The sequence below is a fragment of the Microcebus murinus genome, unplaced genomic scaffold (genome assembly GCF_040939455.1).
Source record: "Microcebus murinus isolate Inina unplaced genomic scaffold, M.murinus_Inina_mat1.0 scaf025_hap2_Mmur4.0, whole genome shotgun sequence".
In the NCBI taxonomy this organism is placed as follows: Eukaryota; Metazoa; Chordata; class Mammalia; order Primates; family Cheirogaleidae; genus Microcebus; species Microcebus murinus.
In genome coordinates this window covers 50,837-75,518 of record NW_027438971.1, presented here as the reverse complement: position 1 = coordinate 75,518, position 24,682 = coordinate 50,837, and the positions used below count along the sequence as shown (strand labels likewise).

General features: G+C 62.4%; 6 pseudogenes; all 6 read right to left on the bottom strand.

Annotated features, from left to right (window-relative positions):
- Window positions 1–3,575: 3,575 nt before the first annotated feature.
- Window positions 3,576–3,694, bottom strand: LOC142868045 (uncharacterized; annotated as a pseudogene).
- Window positions 3,695–7,543: 3,849 nt separating this feature from the next.
- Window positions 7,544–7,662, bottom strand: LOC142868044 (uncharacterized; annotated as a pseudogene).
- Window positions 7,663–11,507: 3,845 nt separating this feature from the next.
- Window positions 11,508–11,626, bottom strand: LOC142868043 (uncharacterized; annotated as a pseudogene).
- Window positions 11,627–15,478: 3,852 nt separating this feature from the next.
- LOC142868041 (uncharacterized) lies at window positions 15,479–15,597 on the bottom strand (annotated as a pseudogene).
- Window positions 15,598–19,451: 3,854 nt separating this feature from the next.
- Window positions 19,452–19,570, bottom strand: LOC142868040 (uncharacterized; annotated as a pseudogene).
- Window positions 19,571–23,423: 3,853 nt separating this feature from the next.
- LOC142868039 (uncharacterized) lies at window positions 23,424–23,542 on the bottom strand (annotated as a pseudogene).
- Window positions 23,543–24,682: the final 1,140 nt, after the last annotated feature.

Genomic DNA, 24,682 nt, shown 5'->3' with positions numbered 1-24,682 from the left:
CCTCCTCTCCTCGCCTGGCCTCCTTCACCTCCCCGCCCCCACCCCCAGCGCGCCGCGGCCGCTGACTGCGCACGGGGTGGGCGGGGCGCTCGCCCTTTGACCCCAGCCAGGGGCCGCCCTCCCCCACAACCCCTTTCAGCTGCTCCGCCCACCCTGTGGCCCTGCGGCCGCCTATTCCCCCGGGCCAGGGCTGGGGCACAGCGCACGGGGGAGGGGAGCCAGTGTATGGGGCGTCTCTCTCTCTCTCTCTCTCTCTCTCTCTCTCTCTCTCTCTCCCCCCGGATGTGTCCCATGGGTGGGGTGGGGTGGCGTGGTTTGTGGGGCGCTGAAGAAATCAGTCCCCTCCATCTCCTCCCTCTGGAAAACACCCAAGCCCTTGGAGAACTGCCCGCACCGCTACCGTGGGGGCCGGGACCCTCCTCTGTGTCCTCCTGTGGCCCAGTCCAAGGGGCCTGGGCCTGGCCGGGGCTGCATTGGACCCCAACCACCCTGGCGTGTGGACTCGCTAAAAATCGGCGATTAGATATTGGATTCCAGCGTCATTGAGGTCATTTCACTAATGAGTGCACCGCAAAGAGTTTCCTAATCCATCTGTGAGGGTGGCAACCGAAAGAGAATTTGAAAGCTGACAGAATAGGCGAGGAAAGGCATAGGAGATTTCCACACCCAGTAAGGAAGCCTTTCCCGAAGTGGAAGAAAGAAACGAGCAAACAGAGACACCGGTAGCCCGCCCGGATGAGAGTCTGCCCCTGAGAGAAAGTACCCTGACCAGGTTCACCCGCGGGTGGGTGGGTGGCGAGCTAGCGGCATTCAGAAGAGCGAGGCCCGCAGTCTGTGCAGAAGACACCTGCACTCGGGTGTGTGTGGCGGCACAATTCACAAGCAGCTCCAGATGTTAATCCAAGGAGAAGCCAGGGAGTTCCCAACGCCCCAGGTGTCCTCAGCCCACGACTGGCTGCTGTGGGAATGCGAAGCCCGGCTCCTTGTCTCAGAGCGGGGCAACCAGGAGGTGTGATGTCCACCCAGGGGTTCCCAGGAGGATCAGGCTGAAGCTGGGACTTGGCCTGAAAGTGTCCCCTCGCATGGCCACCCCCTTCCCCTTCCTGCTCCTCTACTCCTGGTGCCCCTCCATCCAGGGGCCAGACCTTAAAGAGTCACCCGCAAGAGAATCCTGGTCCCAAAGGAGCCTTCTGGGGGACCCGTGCTGAGAGAGGTTGTGGGCATGGCCCGCTGGGGCTCTGCCCGACCCAGGGCTGAGAGATGCAACCTCCCAGCTCTGGGTCCCTGCAGGAAGTGTTGGCAAGCACAGGGCCAGTCCTCCAAAGGCCCAGGTGCAGGGAGCCCAGGCCAAGCAGCCTGTGGAAGAAGCCACATGCTGTGCCACCCCGGGGAACACGACTGCAGGCCACGGCCCTTCCCACCTCCTCCTCCTCCTCCTCCTCCTCCTCCTCCTCCTCCCACCCCGCCCCCGCCCCCGCCCCCACATGGCACAGGGCCCAGAGACACCTCAGACACTTGCTACCCAAAGTGCAAAGGGCATCAGTTGCTCCTCCAAAGCCCCCGCCCAGCAGACCGCGTTGTCCAGCCAGCCCCCGGGCCTCCCTGGGGTGCCCAGCACAAAAGTGCAGACACCCACCGGACCCTCAATCTCAGTTTTCGGATGTTTTTGCCACTCTAAGGACCCGCAGGCCAGCTGGGCCTTCTGGCAGGACAGAGAGCCCCGGAATCCGACGTGGAGAGCTGAGTGTACGTCCCCATGAGGAGGCGGTCCCCACCTCCGCAGCTATCCCCTTGCGGGGAGCGGCAGCCGCGGGGCCTCAGAGAAGACACCAGGCTGGGCCCCCACGGCACAGCGGGAGCACGTCCCCCGCAGGCCACTTAGCGACGGCGGCCAGCCGGCGGACGGTTGGGTTGCGCGAGACGCTGCGGCCGCCCTGCTACCGGGTTCCTGGGAGGGCGTCCTGGAACCAGCGTCCACACCAAGCCCTTGGAAGGCCCAGGCGACAGAGGAGCCCCGTCAGGCAGGGGCCGAGGACGGTGACGGCCCGGGCGGGGAGGAGCGTGTCAGGCAGGGGCAGAGGACGGTGACAGGTGACAGGCCGGGCGGGAAGGAGTCAGTCAGGCTGGGGCCGTGGAGGAGACGGGCTGGGTAAGGGTTAGGGTTAGAGTCAGGGCACAAGTCACAATCGCAAAGACCTGGAAGCCACCCGAGTGCCCATCGACCCACGAGTGGGTAAATAAAATGTGGCGCGTGGACACCACGGAGTGCTATTCGGCTATGAGGAGCAGCGGTGAGAGGGCACCTCTCCTGGTTCTCCTGGCCAGAGCTGGAACCCGTTCCAGTAAGCCAAGTATCCCAAGAATGGACACACGAGCACCACGTGCTCGCGCTCACCAGCAAATGGGTACGAACCGATGGACACCTAAGTGGACACAGAGGAATCACCTTCTTCGGGTGGGTGTCGGGCGGGTGGGGGGAGGGGATGGGCATACACATCCATTAGGAATGGGGTGGGTGCGCACCGACTGGGGGATGGGCGCACTTGAAGCTCTGACCCGAGGGGGGAGGCTGGGAGAGGGCAACGCACCGCACCCGACCTTAACATTGGTGCCCCCACAATATGCTGGAACAACATGAGAGGTAAATGAATAAGAACACGGGGCGGAGGGGGGCACGGGCAACACATGTCACCTTAATACTTGGACTCCCATCATCTGCTTGAAAAGAGAGAGAAAAGAAAATGCAATAATAGAGATAAGAGACACTTTTTAAAAATAATGAATCCGGCCGGGCGCTGTGGCTCACGCCTGTAATCCTAGCTCTTGGGAGGCCGAGGCGGGCGGATTGCTCAAGGTCAGGAGTTCAAAACCAGCCTGAGCAAGAGCGAGACCCCGTCCCTACTATAAATAGAAAGAAATTAATTGGCCAACTGATATATATATAAAAAATTAGCGGGGCATGGTGGCGCATGCCTGCAGTCCCAGCTACCCGGGAGGCTGAGGCAGAAGGATCACTCGAGCCCAGGAGTTTGAAGTTGCTGTGAGCTAGGCTGACGCCACGGCACTCACTCTAGCCTGGGCAACAAACCCAGACTCTGTCTCAAAAAAAAAAAAAAAAAATGAATCCGAAGAGAAAAGTAAAAGGAGGCCTGTGGAGCAGGTCTGGGTGTGACTCCGGATCCCCCAACATCAGGTGCCACCACCAAAGATCCCTACGTGTAGCCCATAGAACCCCAAAAGCAACGGGACGAGTTCTGGTCACATACTCCCTCAAAATGACATCCTGGCCTTCTTCTGGAACTCCCTCCCCTCTCAGACTCTCAAGGTTTCCTCCGGCGTGTCCGTTCCCACAGAGCAGACCTTTGGTCTGAGACCTGACAGTCCAGAAGCCACGCATGCTGCCGCGTGGCGGCGGTGTCACGGCTCGGGACAAGAGGAGGCCCCACGGTGCGGGCTGGGGCGCCAGGCACCGCGGCGGGCGCTGAGGGTGGGGGTCACCCCCACCCCGGGCCGCCCCCGCGCTCCCAGAAACGCGACAGAACCAGAGGCAAAAAAAAAAAAAAAAAAAAAGAAGAAGCCTACGGCACCCGGTATTCCCGGGCGGTCTCCCATCCAAGTTCTAACCAGGCCCGACCCTGCTTAGCTTCCGAGACCAGACGGGATCGGGCGCGTTCGGGGTGGTGTGGCCGTGGACGGTGGAGGGCGCCCCTGCCCCGCTCAAGAAGCCGAGCCTCTCTGCGCTTCCCCGCCGCCTCCTCCCGCCCCAGGCCCCGCGCCGGGCCGGGCCTGTTGAGTTCGCCGGCCGGGTCCGGCGGGCTCCGAGGGACGGGGGTGACAGGCGGGGCGGGCAGGGAGCGGCGGGCCGAGGTTGGGGGCTGTCTCTCTATACACACACACTCACACTCACTCACTCACTCACACTCACACAAGATGCGCCTCCACGGCTGGACCCACCAAGGTGGAGACCTTCCAGCCCCCCTCCTCTCCTCGCCTGGCCTCCTTCACCTCCCCGCCCCCACCCCCAGCGCGCCGCGGCCGCTGACTGCGCACGGGGTGGGCGGGGCGCTCGCCCTTTGACCCCAGCCAGGGGCCGCCCTCCCCCACAACCCCTTTCAGCTGCTCCGCCCACCCTGTGGCCCTGCGGCCGCCTATTCCCCCGGGCCAGGGCTGGGGCACAGCGCACGGGGGAGGGGAGCCAGTGTATGGGGCGTGTCTCTCTCTCTCTCTCTCTCTCTCTCTCTCTCTCTCTCTCTCCCCCCGGATGTGTCCCATGGGTGGGGTGGGGTGGCGTGGTTTGTGGGGCGCTGAAGAAATCAGTCCCCTCCATCTCCTCCCTCTGGAAAACACCCAAGCCCTTGGAGAACTGCCCGCACCGCTACCGTGGGGGCCGGGACCCTCCTCTGTGTCCTCCTGTGGCCCAGTCCAAGGGGCCTGGGCCTGGCCGGGGCTGCATTGGACCCCAACCACCCTGGCGTGTGGACTCGCTAAAAATCGGCGATTAGATATTGGATTCCAGCGTCATTGAGGTCATTTCACTAATGAGTGCACCGCAAAGAGTTTCCTAATCCATCTGTGAGGGTGGCAACCGAAAGAGAATTTGAAAGCTGACAGAATAGGCGAGGAAAGGCATAGGAGATTTCCACACCCAGTAAGGAAGCCTTTCCCGAAGTGGAAGAAAGAAACGAGCAAACAGAGACACCGGTAGCCCGCCCGGATGAGAGTCTGCCCCTGAGAGAAAGTACCCTGACCAGGTTCACCCGCGGGTGGGTGGGTGGCGAGCTAGCGGCATTCAGAAGAGCGAGGCCCGCAGTCTGTGCAGAAGACACCTGCACTCGGGTGTGTGTGGCGGCACAATTCACAAGCAGCTCCAGATGTTAATCCAAGGAGAAGCCAGGGAGTTCCCAACGCCCCAGGTGTCCTCAGCCCACGACTGGCTGCTGTGGGAATGCGAAGCCCGGCTCCTTGTCTCAGAGCGGGGCAACCAGGAGGTGTGATGTCCACCCAGGGGTTCCCAGGAGGATCAGGCTGAAGCTGGGACTTGGCCTGAAAGTGTCCCCTCGCATGGCCACCCCCTTCCCCTTCCTGCTCCTCTACTCCTGGTGCCCCTCCATCCAGGGGCCAGACCTTAAAGAGTCACCCGCAAGAGAATCCTGGTCCCAAAGGAGCCTTCTGGGGGACCCGTGCTGAGAGAGGTTGTGGGCATGGCCCGCTGGGGCTCTGCCCGACCCAGGGCTGAGAGATGCAACCTCCCAGCTCTGGGTCCCTGCAGGAAGTGTTGGCAAGCACAGGGCCAGTCCTCCAAAGGCCCAGGTGCAGGGAGCCCAGGCCAAGCAGCCTGTGGAAGAAGCCACATGCTGTGCCACCCCGGGGAACACGACTGCAGGCCACGGCCCTTCCCACCTCCTCCTCCTCCTCCTCCTCCTCCTCCCACCCCGCCCCCGCCCCCGCCCCCACATGGCACAGGGCCCAGAGACACCTCAGACACTTGCTACCCAAAGTGCAAAGGGCATCAGTTGCTCCTCCAAAGCCCCCGCCCAGCAGACCGCGTTGTCCAGCCAGCCCCCGGGCCTCCCTGGGGTGCCCAGCACAAAAGTGCAGACACCCACCGGACCCTCAATCTCAGTTTTCGGATGTTTTTGCCACTCTAAGGACCCGCAGGCCAGCTGGGCCTTCTGGCAGGACAGAGAGCCCCGGAATCCGACATGGAGAGCTGAGTGTACGTCCCCATGAGGAGGCGGTCCCCACCTCCGCGGCTATCCCCTTGCGGGGAGCGGCAGCCGCGGGGCCTCAGAGAAGACACCAGGCTGGGCCCCCACGGCACAGCGGGAGCACGTCCCCCCCAGGCCACTTAGCGACGGCGGCCAGCCGGCGGACGGTTGGGTTGCGCGAGACGCTGCGGCCGCCCTGCTACCGGGTTCCTGGGAGGGCGTCCTGGAACCAGCGTCCACACCAAGCCCTTGGAAGGCCCAGGCGACAGAGGAGCCCCGTCAGGCAGGGGCTGAGGACGGTGACGGCCCGGGCGGGGAGGAGCGTGTCAGGCAGGGGCAGAGGACGGTGACAGGTGACAGGCCGGGCGGGAAGGAGTCAGTCAGGCAGGGGCCGTGGAGGAGACGGGCTGGGTAAGGGTTAGGGTTAGAGTCAGGGCACAAGTCACAATCGCAAAGACCTGGAAGCCACCCGAGTGCCCATCGACCCACGAGTGGGTAAATAAAATGTGGCGCGTGGACACCACGGAGTGCTATTCGGCTATGAGGAGCAGCGGTGAGAGGGCACCTCTCCTGGTTCTCCTGGCCAGAGCTGGAACCCGTTCCAGTAAGCCAAGTATCCCAAGAATGGACACACGAGCACCACGTGCTCGCGCTCACCAGCAAATGGGTACGAACCGATGGACACCTAAGTGGACACAGAGGAATCACCTTCTTCGGGTGGGTGTCGGGCGGGTGGGGGGAGGGGATGGGCATACACATCCATTAGGAATGGGGTGGGTGCGCACCGACTGGGGGATGGGCGCACTTGAAGCTCTGACCCGAGGGGGGAGGCTGGGAGAGGGCAACGCACCGCACCCGACCTTAACATTGGTGCCCCCACAATATGCTGGAACAACATGAGAGGTAAATGAATAAGAACACGGGGGGGAGGGGGGCACGGGCAACACATGTCACCTTAATACTTGGACTCCCATCATCTGCTTGAAAAGAGAGAGAAAAGAAAATGCAATAATAGAGATAAGAGACACTTTTTAAAAATAATGAATCCGGCCGGGCGCTGTGGCTCACGCCTGTAATCCTAGCTCTTGGGAGGCCGAGGCGGGCGGATTGCTCAAGGTCAGGAGTTCAAAACCAGCCTGAGCAAGAGCGAGACCCCGTCCCTACTATAAATAGAAAGAAATTAATTGGCCAACTGATATATATATAAAAAATTAGCGGGGCATGGTGGCGCATGCCTGCAGTCCCAGCTACCCGGGAGGCTGAGGCAGAAGGATCACTCGAGCCCAGGAGTTTGAAGTTGCTGTGAGCTAGGCTGACGCCACGGCACTCACTCTAGCCTGGGCAACAAACCCAGACTCTGTCTCAAAAAAAAAAAAAAAAATGAATCCGAAGAGAAAAGTAAAAGGAGGCCTGTGGAGCAGGTCTGGGTGTGACTCCGGATCCCCCAACATCAGGTGCCACCACCAAAGATCCCTACGTGTAGCCCATAGAACCCCAAAAGCAACGGGACGAGTTCTGGTCACATACTCCCTCAAAATGACATCCTGGCCTTCTTCTGGAACTCCCTCCCCTCTCAGACTCTCAAGGTTTCCTCCGGCGTGTCCGTTCCCACAGAGCAGACCTTTGGTCTGAGACCTGACAGTCCAGAAGCCACGCATGCTGCCGCGTGGCGGCGGTGTCACGGCTCGGGACAAGAGGAGGCCCCACGGTGCGGGCTGGGGCGCCAGGCACCGCGGCGGGCGCTGAGGGTGGGGGTCACCCCCACCCCGGGCCGCCCCCGCGCTCCCAGAAACGCGACAGAACCAGAGGCAAAAAAAAAAAAAAAAAAAAGAAGAAGCCTACGGCACCCGGTATTCCCGGGCGGTCTCCCATCCAAGTTCTAACCAGGCCCGACCCTGCTTAGCTTCCGAGACCAGACGGGATCGGGCGCGTTCGGGGTGGTGTGGCCGTGGACGGCGGAGGGCGCCCCTGCCCCGCTCAAGAAGCCGAGCCTCTCTGCGCTTCCCCGCCGCCTCCTCCCGCCCCAGGCCCCGCGCCGGGCCGGGCCTGTTGAGTTCGCCGGCCGGGTCCGGCGGGCTCCGAGGGACGGGGGTGACAGGCGGGGCGGGCAGGGAGCGGCGGGCCGAGGTTGGGGGCTGTCTCTCTATACACACACACTCACACTCACTCACTCACTCACACTCACACAAGATGCGCCTCCACGGCTGGACCCACCAAGGTGGAGACCTTCCAGCCCCCCTCCTCTCCTCGCCTGGCCTCCTTCACCTCCCCGCCCCCACCCCCAGCGCGCCGCGGCCGCTGACTGCGCACGGGGTGGGCGGGGCGCTCGCCCTTTGACCCCAGCCAGGGGCCGCCCTCCCCCACAACCCCTTTCAGCTGCGCCGCCCACCCTGTGGCCCTGCGGCCGCCTATTCCCCCGGGCCAGGGCTGGGGCACAGCGCACGGGGGAGGGGAGCCAGTGTATGGGGCGTCTCTCTCTCTCTCTCTCTCTCTCTCTCTCTCTCTCTCTTTCTCGGGATGTGTCCCATGGGTGGGGTGGGGTGGCGTGGTTTGTGGGGCGCTGAAGAAATCAGTCCCCTCCATCTCCTCCCTCTGGAAAACACCCAAGCCCTTGGAGAACTGCCCGCACCGCTACCGTGGGGGCCGGGACCCTCCTCTGTGTCCTCCTGTGGCCCAGTCCAAGGGGCCTGGGCCTGGCCGGGGCTGCATTGGACCCCAACCACCCTGGCGTGTGGACTCGCTAAAAATCGGCGATTAGATATTGGATTCCAGCGTCATTGAGGTCATTTCACTAATGAGTGCACCGCAAAGAGTTTCCTAATCCATCTGTGAGGGTGGCAACCGAAAGAGAATTTGAAAGCTGACAGAATAGGCGAGGAAAGGCATAGGAGATTTCCACACCCAGTAAGGAAGCCTTTCCCGAAGTGGAAGAAAGAAACGAGCAAACAGAGACACCGGTAGCCCGCCCGGATGAGAGTCTGCCCCTGAGAGAAAGTACCCTGACCAGGTTCACCCGCGGGTGGGTGGGTGGCGAGCTAGCGGCATTCAGAAGAGCGAGGCCCGCAGTCTGTGCAGAAGACACCTGCACTCGGGTGTGTGTGGCGGCACAATTCACAAGCAGCTCCAGATGTTAATCCAAGGAGAAGCCAGGGAGTTCCCAACGCCCCAGGTGTCCTCAGCCCACGACTGGCTGCTGTGGGAATGCGAAGCCCGGCTCCTTGTCTCAGAGCGGGGCAACCAGGAGGTGTGATGTCCACCCAGGGGTTCCCAGGAGGATCAGGCTGAAGCTGGGACTTGGCCTGAAAGTGTCCCCTCGCATGGCCACCCCCTTCCCCTTCCTGCTCCTCTACTCCTGGTGCCCCTCCATCCAGGGGCCAGACCTTAAAGAGTCACCCGCAAGAGAATCCTGGTCCCAAAGGAGCCTTCTGGGGGACCCGTGCTGAGAGAGGTTGTGGGCATGGCCCGCTGGGGCTCTGCCCGACCCAGGGCTGAGAGATGCAACCTCCCAGCTCTGGGTCCCTGCAGGAAGTGTTGGCAAGCACAGGGCCAGTCCTCCAAAGGCCCAGGTGCAGGGAGCCCAGGCCAAGCAGCCTGTGGAAGAAGCCACATGCTGTGCCACCCCGGGGAACACGACTGCAGGCCACGGCCCTTCCCACCTCCTCCTCCTCCTCCTCCTCCTCCTCCCACCCCGCCCCCGCCCCCGCCCCCACATGGCACAGGGCCCAGAGACACCTCAGACACTTGCTACCCAAAGTGCAAAGGGCATCAGTTGCTCCTCCAAAGCCCCCGCCCAGCAGACCGCGTTGTCCAGCCAGCCCCCGGGCCTCCCTGGGGTGCCCAGCACAAAAGTGCAGACACCCACCGGACCCTCAATCTCAGTTTTCGGATGTTTTTGCCACTCTAAGGACCCGCAGGCCAGCTGGGCCTTCTGGCAGGACAGAGAGCCCCGGAATCCGACGTGGAGAGCTGAGTGTACGTCCCCATGAGGAGGCGGTCCCCACCTCCGCGGCTATCCCCTTGCGGGGAGCGGCAGCCGCGGGGCCTCAGAGAAGACACCAGGCTGGGCCCCCACGGCACAGCGGGAGCACGTCCCCCCCAGGCCACTTAGCGACGGCGGCCAGCCGGCGGACGGTTGGGTTGCGCGAGACGCTGCGGCCGCCCTGCTACCGGGTTCCTGGGAGGGCGTCCTGGAACCAGCGTCCACACCAAGCCCTTGGAAGGCCCAGGCGACAGAGGAGCCCCGTCAGGCAGGGGCTGAGGACGGTGACGGCCCGGGCGGGGAGGAGCGTGTCAGGCAGGGGCAGAGGACGGTGACAGGTGACAGGCCGGGCGGGAAGGAGTCAGTCAGGCAGGGGCCGTGGAGGAGACGGGCTGGGTAAGGGTTAGGGTTAGAGTCAGGGCACAAGTCACAATCGCAAAGACCTGGAAGCCACCCGAGTGCCCATCGACCCACGAGTGGGTAAATAAAATGTGGCGCGTGGACACCACGGAGTGCTATTCGGCTATGAGGAGCAGCGGTGAGAGGGCACCTCTCCTGGTTCTCCTGGCCAGAGCTGGAACCCGTTCCAGTAAGCCAAGTATCCCAAGAATGGACACACGAGCACCACGTGCTCGCGCTCACCAGCAAATGGGTACGAACCGATGGACACCTAAGTGGACACAGAGGAATCACCTTCTTCGGGTGGGTGTCGGGCGGGTGGGGGGAGGGGATGGGCATACACATCCATTAGGAATGGGGTGGGTGCGCACCGACTGGGGGATGGGCGCACTTGAAGCTCTGACCCGAGGGGGGAGGCTGGGAGAGGGCAACGCACCGCACCCGACCTTAACATTGGTGCCCCCACAATATGCTGGAACAACATGAGAGGTAAATGAATAAGAACACGGGGGGGAGGGGGGCACGGGCAACACATGTCACCTTAATACTTGGACTCCCATCATCTGCTTGAAAAGAGAGAGAAAAGAAAATGCAATAATAGAGATAAGAGACACTTTTTAAAAATAATGAATCCGGCCGGGCGCTGTGGCTCACGCCTGTAATCCTAGCTCTTGGGAGGCCGAGGCGGGCGGATTGCTCAAGGTCAGGAGTTCAAAACCAGCCTGAGCAAGAGCGAGACCCCGTCCCTACTATAAATAGAAAGAAATTAATTGGCCAACTGATATATATATAAAAAATTAGCGGGGCATGGTGGCGCATGCCTGCAGTCCCAGCTACCCGGGAGGCTGAGGCAGAAGGATCACTCGAGCCCAGGAGTTTGAAGTTGCTGTGAGCTAGGCTGACGCCACGGCACTCACTCTAGCCTGGGCAACAAACCCAGACTCTGTCTCAAAAAAAAAAAAAAAAATGAATCCGAAGAGAAAAGTAAAAGGAGGCCTGTGGAGCAGGTCTGGGTGTGACTCCGGATCCCCCAACATCAGGTGCCACCACCAAAGATCCCTACGTGTAGCCCATAGAACCCCAAAAGCAACGGGACGAGTTCTGGTCACATACTCCCTCAAAATGACATCCTGGCCTTCTTCTGGAACTCCCTCCCCTCTCAGACTCTCAAGGTTTCCTCCGGCGTGTCCGTTCCCACAGAGCAGACCTTTGGTCTGAGACCTGACAGTCCAGAAGCCACGCATGCTGCCGCGTGGCGGCGGTGTCACGGCTCGGGACAAGAGGAGGCCCCACGGTGCGGGCTGGGGCGCCAGGCACCGCGGCGGGCGCTGAGGGTGGGGGTCACCCCCACCCCGGGCCGCCCCCGCGCTCCCAGAAACGCGACAGAACCAGAGGCAAAAAAAAAAAAAAAAAAAAGAAGAAGCCTACGGCACCCGGTATTCCCGGGCGGTCTCCCATCCAAGTTCTAACCAGGCCCGACCCTGCTTAGCTTCCGAGACCAGACGGGATCGGGCGCGTTCGGGGTGGTGTGGCCGTGGACGGCGGAGGGCGCCCCTGCCCCGCTCAAGAAGCCGAGCCTCTCTGCGCTTCCCCGCCGCCTCCTCCCGCCCCAGGCCCCGCGCCGGGCCGGGCCTGTTGAGTTCGCCGGCCGGGTCCGGCGGGCTCCGAGGGACGGGGGTGACAGGCGGGGCGGGCAGGGAGCGGCGGGCCGAGGTTGGGGGCTGTCTCTCTATACACACACACTCACACTCACTCACTCACTCACACTCACACAAGATGCGCCTCCACGGCTGGACCCACCAAGGTGGAGACCTTCCAGCCCCCCTCCTCTCCTCGCCTGGCCTCCTTCACCTCCCCGCCCCCACCCCCAGCGCGCCGCGGCCGCTGACTGCGCACGGGGTGGGCGGGGCGCTCGCCCTTTGACCCCAGCCAGGGGCCGCCCTCCCCCACAACCCCTTTCAGCTGCGCCGCCCACCCTGTGGCCCTGCGGCCGCCTATTCCCCCGGGCCAGGGCTGGGGCACAGCACACGGGGGAGGGGAGCCAGTGTATGGGGCGTCTCTCTCTCTCTCTCTCTCTCTCTCTCTCTCTCTCTCTCTCTCCCCCCCCCGGATGTGTCCCATGGGTGGGGTGGGGTGGCGTGGTTTGTGGGGCGCTGAAGAAATCAGTCCCCTCCATCTCCTCCCTCTGGAAAACACCCAAGCCCTTGGAGAACTGCCCGCACCGCTACCGTGGGGGCCGGGACCCTCCTCTGTGTCCTCCTGTGGCCCAGTCCAAGGGGCCTGGGCCTGGCCGGGGCTGCATTGGACCCCAACCACCCTGGCGTGTGGACTCGCTAAAAATCGGCGATTAGATATTGGATTCCAGCGTCATTGAGGTCATTTCACTAATGAGTGCACCGCAAAGAGTTTCCTAATCCATCTGTGAGGGTGGCAACCGAAAGAGAATTTGAAAGCTGACAGAATAGGCGAGGAAAGGCATAGGAGATTTCCACACCCAGTAAGGAAGCCTTTCCCGAAGTGGAAGAAAGAAACGAGCAAACAGAGACACCGGTAGCCCGCCCGGATGAGAGTCTGCCCCTGAGAGAAAGTACCCTGACCAGGTTCACCCGCGGGTGGGTGGGTGGCGAGCTAGCGGCATTCAGAAGAGCGAGGCCCGCAGTCTGTGCAGAAGACACCTGCACTCGGGTGTGTGTGGCGGCACAATTCACAAGCAGCTCCAGATGTTAATCCAAGGAGAAGCCAGGGAGTTCCCAACGCCCCAGGTGTCCTCAGCCCACGACTGGCTGCTGTGGGAATGCGAAGCCCGGCTCCTTGTCTCAGAGCGGGGCAACCAGGAGGTGTGATGTCCACCCAGGGGTTCCCAGGAGGATCAGGCTGAAGCTGGGACTTGGCCTGAAAGTGTCCCCTCGCATGGCCACCCCCTTCCCCTTCCTGCTCCTCTACTCCTGGTGCCCCTCCATCCAGGGGCCAGACCTTAAAGAGTCACCCGCAAGAGAATCCTGGTCCCAAAGGAGCCTTCTGGGGGACCCGTGCTGAGAGAGGTTGTGGGCATGGCCCGCTGGGGCTCTGCCCGACCCAGGGCTGAGAGATGCAACCTCCCAGCTCTGGGTCCCTGCAGGAAGTGTTGGCAAGCACAGGGCCAGTCCTCCAAAGGCCCAGGTGCAGGGAGCCCAGGCCAAGCAGCCTGTGGAAGAAGCCACATGCTGTGCCACCCCGGGGAACACGACTGCAGGCCACGGCCCTTCCCACCTCCTCCTCCTCCTCCTCCTCCTCCTCCCACCCCGCCCCCGCCCCCGCCCCCACATGGCACAGGGCCCAGAGACACCTCAGACACTTGCTACCCAAAGTGCAAAGGGCATCAGTTGCTCCTCCAAAGCCCCCGCCCAGCAGACCGCGTTGTCCAGCCAGCCCCCGGGCCTCCCTGGGGTGCCCAGCACAAAAGTGCAGACACCCACCGGACCCTCAATCTCAGTTTTCGGATGTTTTTGCCACTCTAAGGACCCGCAGGCCAGCTGGGCCTTCTGGCAGGACAGAGAGCCCCGGAATCCGACGTGGAGAGCTGAGTGTACGTCCCCATGAGGAGGCGGTCCCCACCTCCGCGGCTATCCCCTTGCGGGGAGCGGCAGCCGCGGGGCCTCAGAGAAGACACCAGGCTGGGCCCCCACGGCACAGCGGGAGCACGTCCCCCCCAGGCCACTTAGCGACGGCGGCCAGCCGGCGGACGGTTGGGTTGCGCGAGACGCTGCGGCCGCCCTGCTACCGGGTTCCTGGGAGGGCGTCCTGGAACCAGCGTCCACACCAAGCCCTTGGAAGGCCCAGGCGACAGAGGAGCCCCGTCAGGCAGGGGCTGAGGACGGTGACGGCCCGGGCGGGGAGGAGCGTGTCAGGCAGGGGCAGAGGACGGTGACAGGTGACAGGCCGGGCGGGAAGGAGTCAGTCAGGCAGGGGCCGTGGAGGAGACGGGCTGGGTAAGGGTTAGGGTTAGAGTCAGGGCACAAGTCACAATCGCAAAGACCTGGAAGCCACCCGAGTGCCCATCGACCCACGAGTGGGTAAATAAAATGTGGCGCGTGGACACCACGGAGTGCTATTCGGCTATGAGGAGCAGCGGTGAGAGGGCACCTCTCCTGGTTCTCCTGGCCAGAGCTGGAACCCGTTCCAGTAAGCCAAGTATCCCAAGAATGGACACACGAGCACCACGTGCTCGCGCTCACCAGCAAATGGGTACGAACCGATGGACACCTAAGTGGACACAGAGGAATCACCTTCTTCGGGTGGGTGTCGGGCGGGTGGGGGGAGGGGATGGGCATACACATCCATTAGGAATGGGGTGGGTGCGCACCGACTGGGGGATGGGCGCACTTGAAGCTCTGACCCGAGGGGGGAGGCTGGGAGAGGGCAACGCACCGCACCCGACCTTAACATTGGTGCCCCCACAATATGCTGGAACAACATGAGAGGTAAATGAATAAGAACACGGGGGGGAGGGGGGCACGGGCAACACATGTCACCTTAATACTTGGACTCCCATCATCTGCTTGAAAAGAGAGAGAAAAGAAAATGCAATAATAGAGATAAGAGACACTTTTTAAAAATAATGAATCCGGCCGGGCGCTGTGGCTCACGCCTGTAATCCTAGCTCTTGGGAGGCCGAGGCGGGCGGATTGCTCAAGGTCAGGAGTTCAAAACCAGCCTGAGCAAGAGCGAGACCCCGTCCCTACTATAAATAGAAAGAAATTAATTGGCCAACTGATATATATATAAAAAATTAGCGGGGCATGGTGGCGCATGCCTGCAGTCCCAGCTACCCGGGAGGCTGAGGCAGAAGGATCACTCGAGCCCAGGAGTTTGAAGTTGCTGTGAGCTAGGCTGACGCCACGGCACTCACTCTAGCCTGGGCAACAAACCCAGACTCTGTCTCAAAAAAAAAAAAAAAAATGAATCCGAAGAGAAAAGTAAAAGGAGGCCTGTGGAGCAGGTCTGGGTGTGACTCCGGATCCCCCAACATCAGGTGCCACCACCAAAGATCCCTACGTGTAGCCCATAGAACCCCAAAAGCAACGGGACGAGTTCTGGTCACATACTCCCTCAAAATGACATCCTGGCCTTCTTCTGGAACTCCCTCCCCTCTCAGACTCTCAAGGTTTCCTCCGGCGTGTCCGTTCCCACAGAGCAGACCTTTGGTCTGAGACCTGACAGTCCAGAAGCCACGCATGCTGCCGCGTGGCGGCGGTGTCACGGCTCGGGACAAGAGGAGGCCCCACGGTGCGGGCTGGGGCGCCAGGCACCGCGGCGGGCGCTGAGGGTGGGGGTCACCCCCACCCCGGGCCGCCCCCGCGCTCCCAGAAACGCGACAGAACCAGAGGCAAAAAAAAAAAAAAAAAAAAGAAGAAGCCTACGGCACCCGGTATTCCCGGGCGGTCTCCCATCCAAGTTCTAACCAGGCCCGACCCTGCTTAGCTTCCGAGACCAGACGGGATCGGGCGCGTTCGGGGTGGTGTGGCCGTGGACGGTGGAGGGCGCCCCTGCCCCGCTCAAGAAGCCGAGCCTCTCTGCGCTTCCCCGCCGCCTCCTCCCGCCCCAGGCCCCGCGCCGGGCCGGGCCTGTTGAGTTCGCCGGCCGGGTCCGGCGGGCTCCGAGGGACGGGGGTGACAGGCGGGGCGGGCAGGGAGCGGCGGGCCGAGGTTGGGGGCTGTCTCTCTATACACACACACTCACACTCACTCACTCACTCACACTCACACAAGATGCGCCTCCACGGCTGGACCCACCAAGGTGGAGACCTTCCAGCCCCCCTCCTCTCCTCGCCTGGCCTCCTTCACCTCCCCGCCCCCACCCCCAGCGCGCCGCGGCCGCTGACTGCGCACGGGGTGGGCGGGGCGCTCGCCCTTTGACCCCAGCCAGGGGCCGCCCTCCCCCACAACCCCTTTCAGCTGCGCCGCCCACCCTGTGGCCCTGCGGCCGCCTATTCCCCCGGGCCAGGGCTGGGGCACAGCACACGGGGGAGGGGAGCCAGTGTATGGGGCGTCTCTCTCTCTCTCTCTCTCTCTCTCTCTCTCTCTCTCTCTCTCCCCCCCCCCGGATGTGTCCCATGGGTGGGGTGGGGTGGCGTGGTTTGTGGGGCGCTGAAGAAATCAGTCCCCTCCATCTCCTCCCTCTGGAAAACACCCAAGCCCTTGGAGAACTGCCCGCACCGCTACCGTGGGGGCCGGGACCCTCCTCTGTGTCCTCCTGTGGCCCAGTCCAAGGGGCCTGGGCCTGGCCGGGGCTGCATTGGACCCCAACCACCCTGGCGTGTGGACTCGCTAAAAATCGGCGATTAGATATTGGATTCCAGCGTCATTGAGGTCATTTCACTAATGAGTGCACCGCAAAGAGTTTCCTAATCCATCTGTGAGGGTGGCAACCGAAAGAGAATTTGAAAGCTGACAGAATAGGCGAGGAAAGGCATAGGAGATTTCCACACCCAGTAAGGAAGCCTTTCCCGAAGTGGAAGAAAGAAACGAGCAAACAGAGACACCGGTAGCCCGCCCGGATGAGAGTCTGCCCCTGAGAGAAAGTACCCTGACCAGGTTCACCCGCGGGTGGGTGGGTGGCGAGCTAGCGGCATTCAGAAGAGCGAGGCCCGCAGTCTGTGCAGAAGACACCTGCACTCGGGTGTGTGTGGCGGCACAATTCACAAGCAGCTCCAGATGTTAATCCAAGGAGAAGCCAGGGAGTTCCCAACGCCCCAGGTGTCCTCAGCCCACGACTGGCTGCTGTGGGAATGCGAAGCCCGGCTCCTTGTCTCAGAGCGGGGCAACCAGGAGGTGTGATGTCCACCCAGGGGTTCCCAGGAGGATCAGGCTGAAGCTGGGACTTGGCCTGAAAGTGTCCCCTCGCATGGCCACCCCCTTCCCCTTCCTGCTCCTCTACTCCTGGTGCCCCTCCATCCAGGGGCCAGACCTTAAAGAGTCACCCGCAAGAGAATCCTGGTCCCAAAGGAGCCTTCTGGGGGACCCGTGCTGAGAGAGGTTGTGGGCATGGCCCGCTGGGGCTCTGCCCGACCCAGGGCTGAGAGATGCAACCTCCCAGCTCTGGGTCCCTGCAGGAAGTGTTGGCAAGCACAGGGCCAGTCCTCCAAAGGCCCAGGTGCAGGGAGCCCAGGCCAAGCAGCCTGTGGAAGAAGCCACATGCTGTGCCACCCCGGGGAACACGACTGCAGGCCACGGCCCTTCCCACCTCCTCCTCCTCCTCCTCCTCCTCCTCCCACCCCGCCCCCGCCCCCGCCCCCACATGGCACAGGGCCCAGAGACACCTCAGACACTTGCTACCCAAAGTGCAAAGGGCATCAGTTGCTCCTCCAAAGCCCCCGCCCAGCAGACCGCGTTGTCCAGCCAGCCCCCGGGCCTCCCTGGGGTGCCCAGCACAAAAGTGCAGACACCCACCGGACCCTCAATCTCAGTTTTCGGATGTTTTTGCCACTCTAAGGACCCGCAGGCCAGCTGGGCCTTCTGGCAGGACAGAGAGCCCCGGAATCCGACGTGGAGAGCTGAGTGTACGTCCCCATGAGGAGGCGGTCCCCACCTCCGCGGCTATCCCCTTGCGGGGAGCGGCAGCCGCGGGGCCTCAGAGAAGACACCAGGCTGGGCCCCCACGGCACAGCGGGAGCACGTCCCCCCCAGGCCACTTAGCGACGGCGGCCAGCCGGCGGACGGTTGGGTTGCGCGAGACGCTGCGGCCGCCCTGCTACCGGGTTCCTGGGAGGGCGTCCTGGAACCAGCGTCCACACCAAGCCCTTGGAAGGCCCAGGCGACAGAGGAGCCCCGTCAGGCAGGGGCTGAGGACGGTGACGGCCCGGGCGGGGAGGAGCGTGTCAGGCAGGGGCAGAGGACGGTGACAGGTGACAGGCCGGGCGGGAAGGAGTCAGTCAGGCAGGGGCCGTGGAGGAGACGGGCTGGGTAAGGGTTAGGGTTAGAGTCAGGGCACAAGTCACAATCGCAAAGACCTGGAAGCCACCCGAGTGCCCATCGACCCACGAGTGGGTAAATAAAATGTGGCGCGTGGACACCACGGAGTGCTATTCGGCTATGAGGAGCAGCGGTGAGAGGGCACCTCTCCTGGTTCTCCTGGCCAGAGCTGGAACCCGTTCCAGTAAGCCAAGTATCCCAAGAATGGACACACGAGCACCACGTGCTCGCGCTCACCAGCAAATGGGTACGAACCGATGGACACCTAAGTGGACACAGAGGAATCACCTTCTTCGGGTGGGTGTCGGGCGGGTGGGGGGAGGGGATGGGCATACACATCCATTAGGAATGGGGTGGGTGCGCACCGACTGGGGGATGGGCGCACTTGAAGCTCTGACCCGAGGGGGGAGGCTGGGAGAGGGCAACGCACCGCACCCGACCTTAACATTGGTGCCCCCACAATATGCTGGAACAACATGAGAGGTAAATGAATAAGAACACGGGGGGGAGGGGGGCACGGGCAACACATGTCACCTTAATACTTGGACTCCCATCATCTGCTTGAAAAGAGAGAGAAAAGAAAATGCAATAATAGAGATAAGAGACACTTTTTAAAAATAATGAATCCGGCCGGGCGCTGTGGCTCACGCCTGTAATCCTAGCTCTTGGGAGGCCGAGGCGGGCGGATTGCTCAAGGTCAGGAGTTCAAAACCAGCCTGAGCAAGAGCGAGACCCCGTCCCTACTATAAATAGAAAGAAATTAATTGGCCAACTGATATATATATAAAAAATTAGCGGGGCATGGTGGCGCATGCCTGCAGTCCCAGCTACCCGGGAGGCTGAGGCAGAAGGATCACTCGAGCCCAGGAGTTTGAAGTTGCTGTGAGCTAGGCTGACGCCACGGCACTCACTCTAGCCTGGGCAACAAACCCAGACTCTGTCTCAAAAAAAAAAAAAAAAATGAATCCGAAGAGAAAAGTAAAAGGAGGCCTGTGGAGCAGGTCTGGGTGTGACTCCGGATCCCCCAACATCAGGTGCCACCACCAAAGATCCCTACGTGTAGCCCATAGAACCCCAAAAGCAACGGGACGAGTTCTGGTCACATACTCCCTCAAAATGACATCCTGGCCTTCTTCTGGAACTCCCTCCCCTCTCAGACTCTCAAGGTTTCCTCCGGCGTGTCCGTTCCCACAGAGCTGACCTTTGGTCTGAGACCTGACAGTCCAGAAGCCACGCATGCTGCCGCGTGGCGGCGGTGTCACGGCTCGGGACAAGAGGAGGCCCCACGGTGCGGGCTGGGGCGCCAGGCACCGCGGCGGGCGCTGAGGGTGGGGGTCACCCCCACCCCGGGCCGCCCCCGCGCTCCCAGAAACGCGACAGAACCAGAGGCAAAAAAAAAAAAAAAAAAAAAGAAGAAGCCTACGGCACCCGGTATTCCCGGGCGGTCTCCCATCCAAGTTCTAACCAGGCCCGACCCTGCTTAGCTTCCGAGACCAGACGGGATCGGGCGCGTTCGGGGTGGTGTGGCCGTGGACGGCGGAGGGCGCCCCTGCCCCGCTCAAGAAGCCGAGCCTCTCTGCGCTTCCCCGCCGCCTCCTCCCGCCCCAGGCCCCGCGCCGGGCCGGGCCTGTTGAGTTCGCCGGCCGGGTCCGGCGGGCTCCGAGGGACGGGGGTGACAGGCGGGGCGGGCAGGGAGCGGCGGGCCGAGGTTGGGGGCTGTCTCTCTATACACACACACTCACACTCACTCACTCACTCACACTCACACAAGATGCGCCTCCACGGCTGGACCCACCAAGGTGGAGACCTTCCAGCCCCCCTCCTCTCCTCGCCTGGCCTCCTTCACCTCCCCGCCCCCACCCCCAGCGCGCCGCGGCCGCTGACTGCGCACGGGGTGGGCGGGGCGCTCGCCCTTTGACCCCAGCCAGGGGCCGCCCTCCCCCACAACCCCTTTCAGCTGCGCCGCCCACCCTGTGGCCCTGCGGCCGCCTATTCCCCCGGGCCAGGGCTGGGGCACAGCGCACGGGGGAGGGGAGCCAGTGTATGGGGCGTCTCTCTCTCTCTCTCTCTCTCTCTCTCTCTCTCTCTCTCTTTCTCGGGATGTGTCCCATGGGTGGGGTGGGGTGGCGTGGTTTGTGGGGCGCTGAAGAAATCAGTCCCCTCCATCTCCTCCCTCTGGAAAACACCCAAGCCCTTGGAGAACTGCCCGCACCGCTACCGTGGGGGCCGGGACCCTCCTCTGTGTCCTCCTGTGGCCCAGTCCAAGGGGCCTGGGCCTGGCCGGGGCTGCATTGGACCCCAACCACCCTGGCGTGTGGACTCGCTAAAAATCGGCGATTAGATATTGGATTCCAGCGTCATTGAGGTCATTTCACTAATGAGTGCACCGCAAAGAGTTTCCTAATCCATCTGTGAGGGTGGCAACCGAAAGAGAATTTGAAAGCTGACAGAATAGGCGAGGAAAGGCATAGGAGATTTCCACACCCAGTAAGGAAGCCTTTCCCGAAGTGGAAGAAAGAAACGAGCAAACAGAGACACCGGTAGCCCGCCCGGATGAGAGTCTGCCCCTGAGAGAAAGTACCCTGACCAGGTTCACCCGCGGGTGGGTGGGTGGCGAGCTAGCGGCATTCAGAAGAGCGAGGCCCGCAGTCTGTGCAGAAGACACCTGCACTCGGGTGTGTGTGGCGGCACAATTCACAAGCAGCTCCAGATGTTAATCCAAGGAGAAGCCAGGGAGTTCCCAACGCCCCAGGTGTCCTCAGCCCACGACTGGCTGCTGTGGGAATGCGAAGCCCGGCTCCTTGTCTCAGAGCGGGGCAACCAGGAGGTGTGATGTCCACCCAGGGGTTCCCAGGAGGATCAGGCTGAAGCTGGGACTTGGCCTGAAAGTGTCCCCTCGCATGGCCACCCCCTTCCCCTTCCTGCTCCTCTACTCCTGGTGCCCCTCCATCCAGGGGCCAGACCTTAAAGAGTCACCCGCAAGAGAATCCTGGTCCCAAAGGAGCCTTCTGGGGGACCCGTGCTGAGAGAGGTTGTGGGCATGGCCCGCTGGGGCTCTGCCCGACCCAGGGCTGAGAGATGCAACCTCCCAGCTCTGGGTCCCTGCAGGAAGTGTTGGCAAGCACAGGGCCAGTCCTCCAAAGGCCCAGGTGCAGGGAGCCCAGGCCAAGCAGCCTGTGGAAGAAGCCACATGCTGTGCCACCCCGGGGAACACGACTGCAGGCCACGGCCCTTCCCACCTCCTCCTCCTCCTCCTCCTCCTCCTCCTCCTCCCACCCCGCCCCCGCCCCCGCCCCCACATGGCACAGGGCCCAGAGACACCTCAGACACTTGCTACCCAAAGTGCAAAGGGCATCAGTTGCTCCTCCAAAGCCCCCGCCCAGCAGACCGCGTTGTCCAGCCAGCCCCCGGGCCTCCCTGGGGTGCCCAGCACAAAAGTGCAGACACCCACCGGACCCTCAATCTCAGTTTTCGGATGTTTTTGCCACTCTAAGGACCCGCAGGCCAGCTGGGCCTTCTGGCAGGACAGAGAGCCCCGGAATCCGACGTGGAGAGCTGAGTGTACGTCCCCATGAGGAGGCGGTCCCCACCTCCGCGGCTATCCCCTTGCGGGGAGCGGCAGCCGCGGGGCCTCAGAGAAGACACCAGGCTGGGCCCCCACGGCACAGCGGGAGCACGTCCCCCGCAGGCCACTTAGCGACGGCGGCCAGCCGGCGGACGGTTGGGTTGCGCGAGACGCTGCGGCCGCCCTGCTACCGGGTTCCTGGGAGGGCGTCCTGGAACCAGCGTCCACACCAAGCCCTTGGAAGGCCCAGGCGACAGAGGAGCCCCGTCAGGCAGGGGCCGAGGACGGTGACGGCCCGGGCGGGGAGGAGCGTGTCAGGCAGGGGCAGAGGACGGTGACAGGTGACAGGCCGGGCGGGAAGGAGTCAGTCAGGCAGGGGCCGTGGAGGAGACGGGCTGGGTAAGGGTTAGGGTTAGAGTCAGGGCACAAGTCACAATCGCAAAGACCTGGAAGCCACCCGAGTGCCCATCGACCCACGAGTGGGTAAATAAAATGTGGCGCGTGGACACCACGGAGTGCTATTCGGCTATGAGGAGCAGCGGTGAGAGGGCACCTCTCCTGGTTCTCCTGGCCAGAGCTGGAACCCGTTCCAGTAAGCCAAGTATCCCAAGAATGGACACACGAGCACCACGTGCTCGCGCTCACCAGCAAATGGGTACGAACCGATGGACACCTAAGTGGACACAGAGGAATCACCTTCTTCGGGTGGGTGTCGGGCGGGTGGGGGGAGGGGATGGGCATACACATCCATTAGGAATGGGGTGGGTGCGCACCGACTGGGGGATGGGCGCACTTGAAGCTCTGACCCGAGGGGGGAGGCTGGGAGAGGGCAACGCACCGCACCCGACCTTAACATTGGTGCCCCCACAATATGCTGGAACAACATGAGAGGTAAATGAATAAGAACACGGGGGGGAGGGGGGCACGGGCAACACATGTCACCTTAATACTTGGACTCCCATCATCTGCTTGAAAAGAGAGAGAAAAGAAAATGCAATAATAGAGATAAGAGACACTTTTTAAAAATAATGAATCCGGCCGGGCGCTGTGGCTCACGCCTGTAATCCTAGCTCTTGGGAGGCCGAGGCGGGCGGATTGCTCAAGGTCAGGAGTTCAAAACCAGCCTGAGCAAGAGCGAGACCCCGTCCCTACTATAAATAGAAAGAAATTAATTGGCCAACTGATATATATATAAAAAATTAGCGGGGCATGGTGGCGCATGCCTGCAGTCCCAGCTACCCGGGAGGCTGAGGCAGAAGGATCACTCGAGCCCAGGAGTTTGAAGTTGCTGTGAGCTAGGCTGACGCCACGGCACTCACTCTAGCCTGGGCAACAAACCCAGACTCTGTCTCAAAAAAAAAAAAAAAAATGAATCCGAAGAGAAAAGTAAAAGGAGGCCTGTGGAGCAGGTCTGGGTGTGACTCCGGATCCCCCAACATCAGGTGCCACCACCAAAGATCCCTACGTGTAGCCCATAGAACCCCAAAAGCAACGGGACGAGTTCTGGTCACATACTCCCTCAAAATGACATCCTGGCCTTCTTCTGGAACTCCCTCCCCTCTCAGACTCTCAAGGTTTCCTCCGGCGTGTCCGTTCCCACAGAGCAGACCTTTGGTCTGAGACCTGACAGTCCAGAAGCCACGCATGCTGCCGCGTGGCGGCGGTGTCACGGCTCGGGACAAGAGGAGGCCCCACGGTGCGGGCTGGGGCGCCAGGCACCGCGGCGGGCGCTGAGGGTGGGGGTCACCCCCACCCCGGGCCGCCCCCGCGCTCCCAGAAACGCGACAGAACCAGAGGCAAAAAAAAAAAAAAAAAAAAGAAGAAGCCTACGGCACCCGGTATTCCCGGGCGGTCTCCCATCCAAGTTCTAACCAGGCCCGACCCTGCTTAGCTTCCGAGACCAGACGGGATCGGGCGCGTTCGGGGTGGTGTGGCCGTGGACGGCGGAGGGCGCCCCTGCCCCGCTCAAGAAGCCGAGCCTCTCTGCGCTTCCCCGCCGCCTCCTCCCGCCCCAGGCCCCGCGCCGGGCCGGGCCTGTTGAGTTCGCCGGCCGGGTCCGGCGGGCTCCGAGGGACGGGGGTGACAGGCGGGGCGGGCAGGGAGCGGCGGGCCGAGGTTGGGGGCTGTCTCTCTATACACACACACTCACACTCACTCACTCACTCACACTCACACAAGATGCGCCTCCACGGCTGGACCCACCAAGGTGGAGACCTTCCAGCCCCCCTCCTCTCCTCGCCTGGCCTCCTTCACCTCCCCGCCCCCACCCCCAGCGCGCCGCGGCCGCTGACTGCGCACGGGGTGGGCGGGGCGCTCGCCCTTTGACCCCAGCCAGGGGCCGCCCTCCCCCACAACCCCTTTCAGCTGCGCCGCCCACCCTGTGGCCCTGCGGCCGCCTATTCCCCCGGGCCAGGGCTGGGGCACAGCGCACGGGGGAGGGGAGCCAGTGTATGGGGCGTCTCTCTCTCTCTCTCTCTCTCTCTCTCTCTCTCTCTCTTTCTCGGGATGTGTCCCATGGGTGGGGTGGGGTGGCGTGGTTTGTGGGGCGCTGAAGAAATCAGTCCCCTCCATCTCCTCCCTCTGGAAAACACCCAAGCCCTTGGAGAACTGCCCGCACCGCTACCGTGGGGGCCGGGACCCTCCTCTGTGTCCTCCTGTGGCCCAGTCCAAGGGGCCTGGGCCTGGCCGGGGCTGCATTGGACCCCAACCACCCTGGCGTGTGGACTCGCTAAAAATCGGCGATTAGATATTGGATTCCAGCGTCATTGAGGTCATTTCACTAATGAGTGCACCGCAAAGAGTTTCCTAATCCATCTGTGAGGGTGGCAACCGAAAGAGAATTTGAAAGCTGACAGAATAGGCGAGGAAAGGCATAGGAGATTTCCACACCCAGTAAGGAAGCCTTTCCCGAAGTGGAAGAAAGAAACGAGCAAACAGAGACACCGGTAGCCCGCCCGGATGAGAGTCTGCCCCTGAGAGAAAGTACCCTGACCAGGTTCACCCGCGGGTGGGTGGGTGGCGAGCTAGCGGCATTCAGAAGAGCGAGGCCCGCAGTCTGTGCAGAAGACACCTGCACTCGGGT